Raw genomic sequence first — 6,000 nt, 5'->3', positions numbered from 1 at the left:
ATGGCAAATAAAGTCCCGAATGTGAGATTGACCTTGATGAACTTAATGACTACTTTATTAGTGTTGGTAAGAAAAGAAATTGTGCTCCTATTTTAAAAGAGTACTCATCTTGTGCTACTCTAAAAGAACAGTTTCAATTTATGACAGTTAGTGAGGTAGATGTCCTGAAAGCTTTATCCAAAATAAAGTCTAATGCTGTAGGCGATGATGGCATCTCGCTAAAATTCGTCCGTATAGTCATCCAATATATAATAGGACCCCTTACCCATATAATAAACCTTTGCTTGACTACTTCATGTTTCCCAGCAGTATGGAAAAAGGCTATAGTTTTCCCAGTCGCAGAAAAGACAAATGCTATTTATGCTGGTGACTATAGACCTATCCGCATACTGCCCACATTTTCCAAAGTTTGTGAGAACTTGATAGCCACGCAAATTTCATCATTTGTACAGAACAATCGTCCACTCTTTCCACTACAATCTGGCTTCAAACAAAGTCACAATTGCTCGACTACAATGGTTAAAATACTGGAGGATATTAGAATTAGTTTTGACAACGGAGACTTGAACTTACTTTGTTTACTTGACTTTTCTAAAGCATTTGGCTCAGTGAATCATAAATTGTTATGTTTGAAGCTTTAACACTATTTCAACTTCAAAGACAGTGCGGAGAAGCGCATGGCCAGCTACCTTGGTGATAGAACGCAGAAGGTCAAGACCAGTCAAATAACATCTCAGTCTAGATACAGGTGTTCCGCAAGGGTCTATCCTTGGTCCACATTTATTCAATCTTTTGGTCAATGATGTTTTTACCATTTGTCAGTATGTGAATGTCCATGCGTATGCTGATGATATACAATTATACTTGTCTAGTGGTATTGGTCTCGTTGAAGATTTATGTTTCAAAATAAACAGCGATTTGTCTGCTATTCCTGTATGGGCTAATGAAAACTATTGATGTCTGAACGCGTCAAAGTCATTACCTACTCTGAGGTGGTATACAGCAAACTCGGCGCCACCTCTTGCTATAAACTTAATGTGGCATTTAATAATGCCACGCGGTATATATATGGGATTGACAGATATGACCTTATCTCTGCCTGGCGATCAAGGTTATTGGCCTGTTGCCTTAATAGTTACTTGTCTGCTAGAAATTGCATATTTCTGTGCAAACTTACATTATTTAAGTCTCCTCCCTATCTGACAGAGAAGTTGATACCGGTAAGGTCTCGCAGACACAACAAATTCATCGTTCCAAAATTTAATTACCTAGCATCATCTGGATTATTTTAACACTGTTAAAGTGTGGAACTCATTACCCGACACTGTGAAGGCTGGACTTAACAGATTTTACTTCAGGGCACAAGTCAAAAATTACTTTAAAAGTGTTTGATTGCATTAAACTAGAGCATTCAATTTTTCTCTACATTCTCTTATTACTAATTTTGTTTTTTCTTTTCTAAATCCTTCTTCCCTTTTCCTACTGCTTCTTTTCTTCTTATTATTATAGTTAAGTTAAATATTATATATTGGATTTATTTGTAAATGAACTGGTGTAAAATTTAGATTAAGAAACTTTTATGTTAAAAATATTCCACTTGTATATAATATTGTTGAAGTACTATTAAAAGACCTTAGTCTTACTATGTACTAATTATATAAACAAATAAATAAATGAAATATATGAATTTCGAGTAAAGTTTATTAACTTCCAAATATTCTATAAGTTGCTGTTTCACTCGCTTTTAATGTGTTGCTCTCGCTTGTGCTGAATTCTTCACGTCTTTTTGCTCTATTTGCTTTCATGACCGGAGTTATTGACTCTTTCAGTGAATTTGGAAGTATACCTCTTGTAGTCGATGCATTTACCATAGCCAGCAGCGTTTCCCATATTTTGTTCCAGTATAGATAACTGGATGTCATTGCTAATTCCTAAGAAATCTGGTTTATTTTTCACATTTTTATTTTTATTTTTTTATTTATTATGTATTATAAAGTTCTCCTAAAGTAATATTTCTAAATTTAAATACGCTTTCCATATCTTCAATGAAATTTTATAGGTGCGCAACTAAGTCCCCGCTATTTGTCAATAGATGTCGCCAGCAGTATGTGCTAGTCGATTCTAACATAACCTAAACGTCATAAACCAAGCTTAGACATATGGTAAACAAACTGCTTCGACACATTAGTGATTTTGTTTTGGTATCATATACTTTTGGTTTTGTGAAAATGTCTGATTTTGTGCCGAACCATCGTCATTTGCGGGAAGTGTTGATTTTCCTCTTTCATTCGAAAAAAACAGCGATTGAAGCGCATCGAAAGCTACAAAAAGTTTATGGTGATGCTGCTTTAAGTGAAACAACCTGCCGATATTGACGGTGATTTTAATGTTGGCGACCGTCCGCGTGAAGGAAGGCCAAAAACCTTCGAAGACTCTGAATTGAAGGCATTGCTCAATGAGGATCCGTGTCAAACGCAAGAAGAACTTGCTCCAGTATTAGGAGTTACCCGCCAATCCATTTCCAAGCGATTGCATGCTTTGGGAATGATTCAGAAAAAGGGGACTTGTGTTCCTTATGAGTTAAAAACAAGGGATGTTGAACGACGTTTTTTCGCCTGTGAACAACTGCTCCACCGGCAAAAAAGGAAGGGGTTCTTTTATGGCATCGTTACAGGTGATGAAAAATGGATTCATTACCGTAATCCAAGAAAAGAGAAAGTCATGGGGACTGCCCGGTCATGCTTCTACGTCGTCGCCTCGGCCGAATAATCACGCTGCGTAGGTTATGCTATGTATTTGGTGGGACCTAGTTGGTATTATTTATTATGAACTGTTAAAACCAAGCGAAACCGTCACTGGGGATCGGTATCGACTTCAATTGATGCGATTGAGCCGAGCACTGCGCGAGAAGCGGCCGCAATACGCGGAAAGGTATGGAAAAGTGATCCTACTGCCTGACAACGCTCAGCCTCACTTTACCAAGCCCGTTAAAACCTACCTGGAAACACTGAAATGGGAAATCCTACCCCACCCACCATATTCTCCAGATATTGCGTCATCCGATTATCACCTGCTCCGATGGATGGCACATGGTCTAGCTGACCAGCAATTCCATTCATATGAATACATCAAAAAAATGGCTTGCTCCATAGATAGCCTCAAAAGATGATAGTAAGAGATGATTAGATCTACCAGAAAGATGGTAAAAAGTAATAGCCAGCGATGGGCAATACTTTCAATGATTCACTTGTAACCATTTTTTCAGAATAAAGTTGTATTTTCATCAAAAAAAAAAAAAACTGCAAGGTCTTAGTTGCACCCCTAATAATACGCTTTTTGTATCTTCAATATATTTACATAATTACATATCAACTGAGTATGACATATGAATTTCTTCTATCCCTTGTATACAATTATGAATAAATTTATTTTCAATCACATTATCTTCGTCATATTCCACCCCTTCAAATTGTTGTTTCTAGTTGTTTAATTTTTTACACATTTGTTACAGTTCATCCGTATTTATTATACTATTTCTTATATATTTGCTTTTTGCGTTATTTATTTCCATTTTATATTTATTTCTTAGTTTTGTATATAATTTGCATTTCTCCAGAGTACTTTCTAATTTTGCTACTTCATATGCCTTAATTTTCTCTGTTTCGAGTTTTTTTAGACTACGATCGAAACATCTCTTTGATTTCTTATGCATTCTTATCTTTGGCTTTGTATTATTTGAGACAATATTAAAGGACATCATGTCTCTATTTTTATTACATTATTATAAATGCCCTTCATCATATTTTAAATTTCTTCCGTCAATTTTATAAATATCATAGTAATTTATTGTAAAGGAGGTATTCTTTTTTTGTTTCATTTCATGTATTGCTCACTAATTACCTTTTTGTATTGATCATCATTATAAACCAAATTGTCAAAAATATTACATGAGTTGTATCTGCTGTGGTAGAACATCACCTGTTTAGCATTGTAAAGCAAATTGTGAATATTTAATATATTTATGTACATATGTATAAGGTTGCGATCAATTGGTTCTGATCACTTTTTATTTTATTTCCCTTGCTAGTGCAAGGGCAGCCGGTCTCAGCGGAAGGGTTATTACAACTGAATTTACATAAAGGCGACGTTAGCGTCTAAATACCTACACTTCTACCACTAACACTAGTTACTGCACGTTGTTAGCCGCGTGACTTCTGCTGCAATATTTCGGCGTATTATGCTGTGCTTGTTTTGTTGTTGTCACGAGCAAGACTGAAAATATTTAGTCAGCATTATTGGCATGAGTGAAGTTTTTACTTGTCTCCACGCGCAAAGCTATAGACGCACTGTCAGCGAAATCGTTGGGAAAGGTATTTTGGCCAGCGTTTACCCATGTTAATTTGTATTTTAAGTGGATGGGTGTTTACTTGTGTTAACTACTCCCCCTCTTGAAGCGAAGGCGTCCTCGGCTTCCTTTATGACCTTATTCAGTGTTACCTTATTTTTTCGTCGTTTCCCCAAAAAAATTGCTATGCTCGTAAGTGTAGCCAGTAGGATTAAGAGTAGGGCGTTTCCTGAGTGTATGGAGCGGGTATCAATAAGGTTACGTAGGTGCGCTATGTGTTTGAGGTTCTTTATGTTTATTCTCTGTAGGTATGGGAGTGATAATAAATCGATGTGCTCGGTGAAGTTAACATGTTGCGCAGGTACAGCTTCGGGATGTGAATGTATTACCTCGTTCCAGTTACTGTAAGTGGTGGTATTTATCATAATATTACCCTTGAAGGTTATTAAAAAGGTTCCTTTGGTCAATATTGTCACGTTATCGCTCTGTATTATCGCCGGGTGGTCGTTGATTAAGATTATGCCATCATCGATTTCTTCAATAGCGGACACATGATCAGCGGATTTGGACTTGCATTTTGTGTGGTGTTGGTTAAGTAGTTGTCTCACACAAGGACTTTCTTTCAAAGGTTGGCAGAAGTTTGCTATTACAGCCTCTTTGCATTTCCAGAGTGGTATATATTCTTTCTGGCATTCGGCCACAAGGTGTGTCTCCAAAGAGATAATCCTTCCTTCATGAACAACGGGCAGTAACCTTACACTATTACAAATTCTAGCTATTTTTGGGAATTTTATAATGAAATAAATAAACTGTATATTTTGATATATCTTAACTTTAGAAACAGAGTACAGTAGAGTGCTCAGCAGCCAGCATATCATTTATTTCGATGCCATTAAGTAGGGCTGGATTGATTACGTTTACCCTTCCTAGAGCTATTGATGTTACAATGGTTTCTAGTTCCATTATCACCGCTCTATTTCTAGTACTCATTAAAGAAAAGAGATTTCCAGTGTCAATTTGTGTCTGTTTTGCCTGAGTTAGGAGCGTGTTAACCGTCGTTGTCAATTCATTAATTTGTCTCTGTGTAACCAAATTCACAGCTGTCTGCTGTTCGTTTGCTTCTATTAGAGCTTCGGCTCTGGTCTCGATTGATTGAAAGTCATCAAAGTCCGGGGTACCGGCTATGTATTTTAATGCCGTCCCTAAGATATTAATACTTCGCGCATGTCGGTGATGTATTTTGACTGCGTCTAGTAGTTTTAATATCTCATTAGCGTCATTTCGGAAGAGTTGCCTGGCGTGCGAATGTGGAAATTGTTCTAATATCATGTCCGTCTCTTTGGCTATCGTTTCGAATTCTGACAAGTTTGTCTTGTGGAGTAGAAATTCATACTGTTCATGGATGATTACCTTTCCTGTCGTTATCGGAATGTAGTGGGAGCTGGTGTAGTTTAATATTTTTGCGTTAGTCCAATGGTCCTTTGTCAAGAGTAAAGTCACCCTAAGAAAGAAAGAAGAATTTTCAGTTCTTCAAGTTGGTTTTGTGAACTTTGCGTCCGTCGATCAATACAAAGGTACCCATATCTCCTTGGATTATTTTTTCGGTGTAAAGCTTACTGAATTTGTTACCTATTATCTTATTAGTTTTTACAAAA

This window comes from Anastrepha obliqua, chromosome 6 (assembly GCF_027943255.1).
Source record: "Anastrepha obliqua isolate idAnaObli1 chromosome 6, idAnaObli1_1.0, whole genome shotgun sequence".
NCBI classification, from domain to species: Eukaryota; Metazoa; Arthropoda; class Insecta; order Diptera; family Tephritidae; genus Anastrepha; species Anastrepha obliqua.
Note: the sequence above shows the minus strand (reverse complement) of the source record.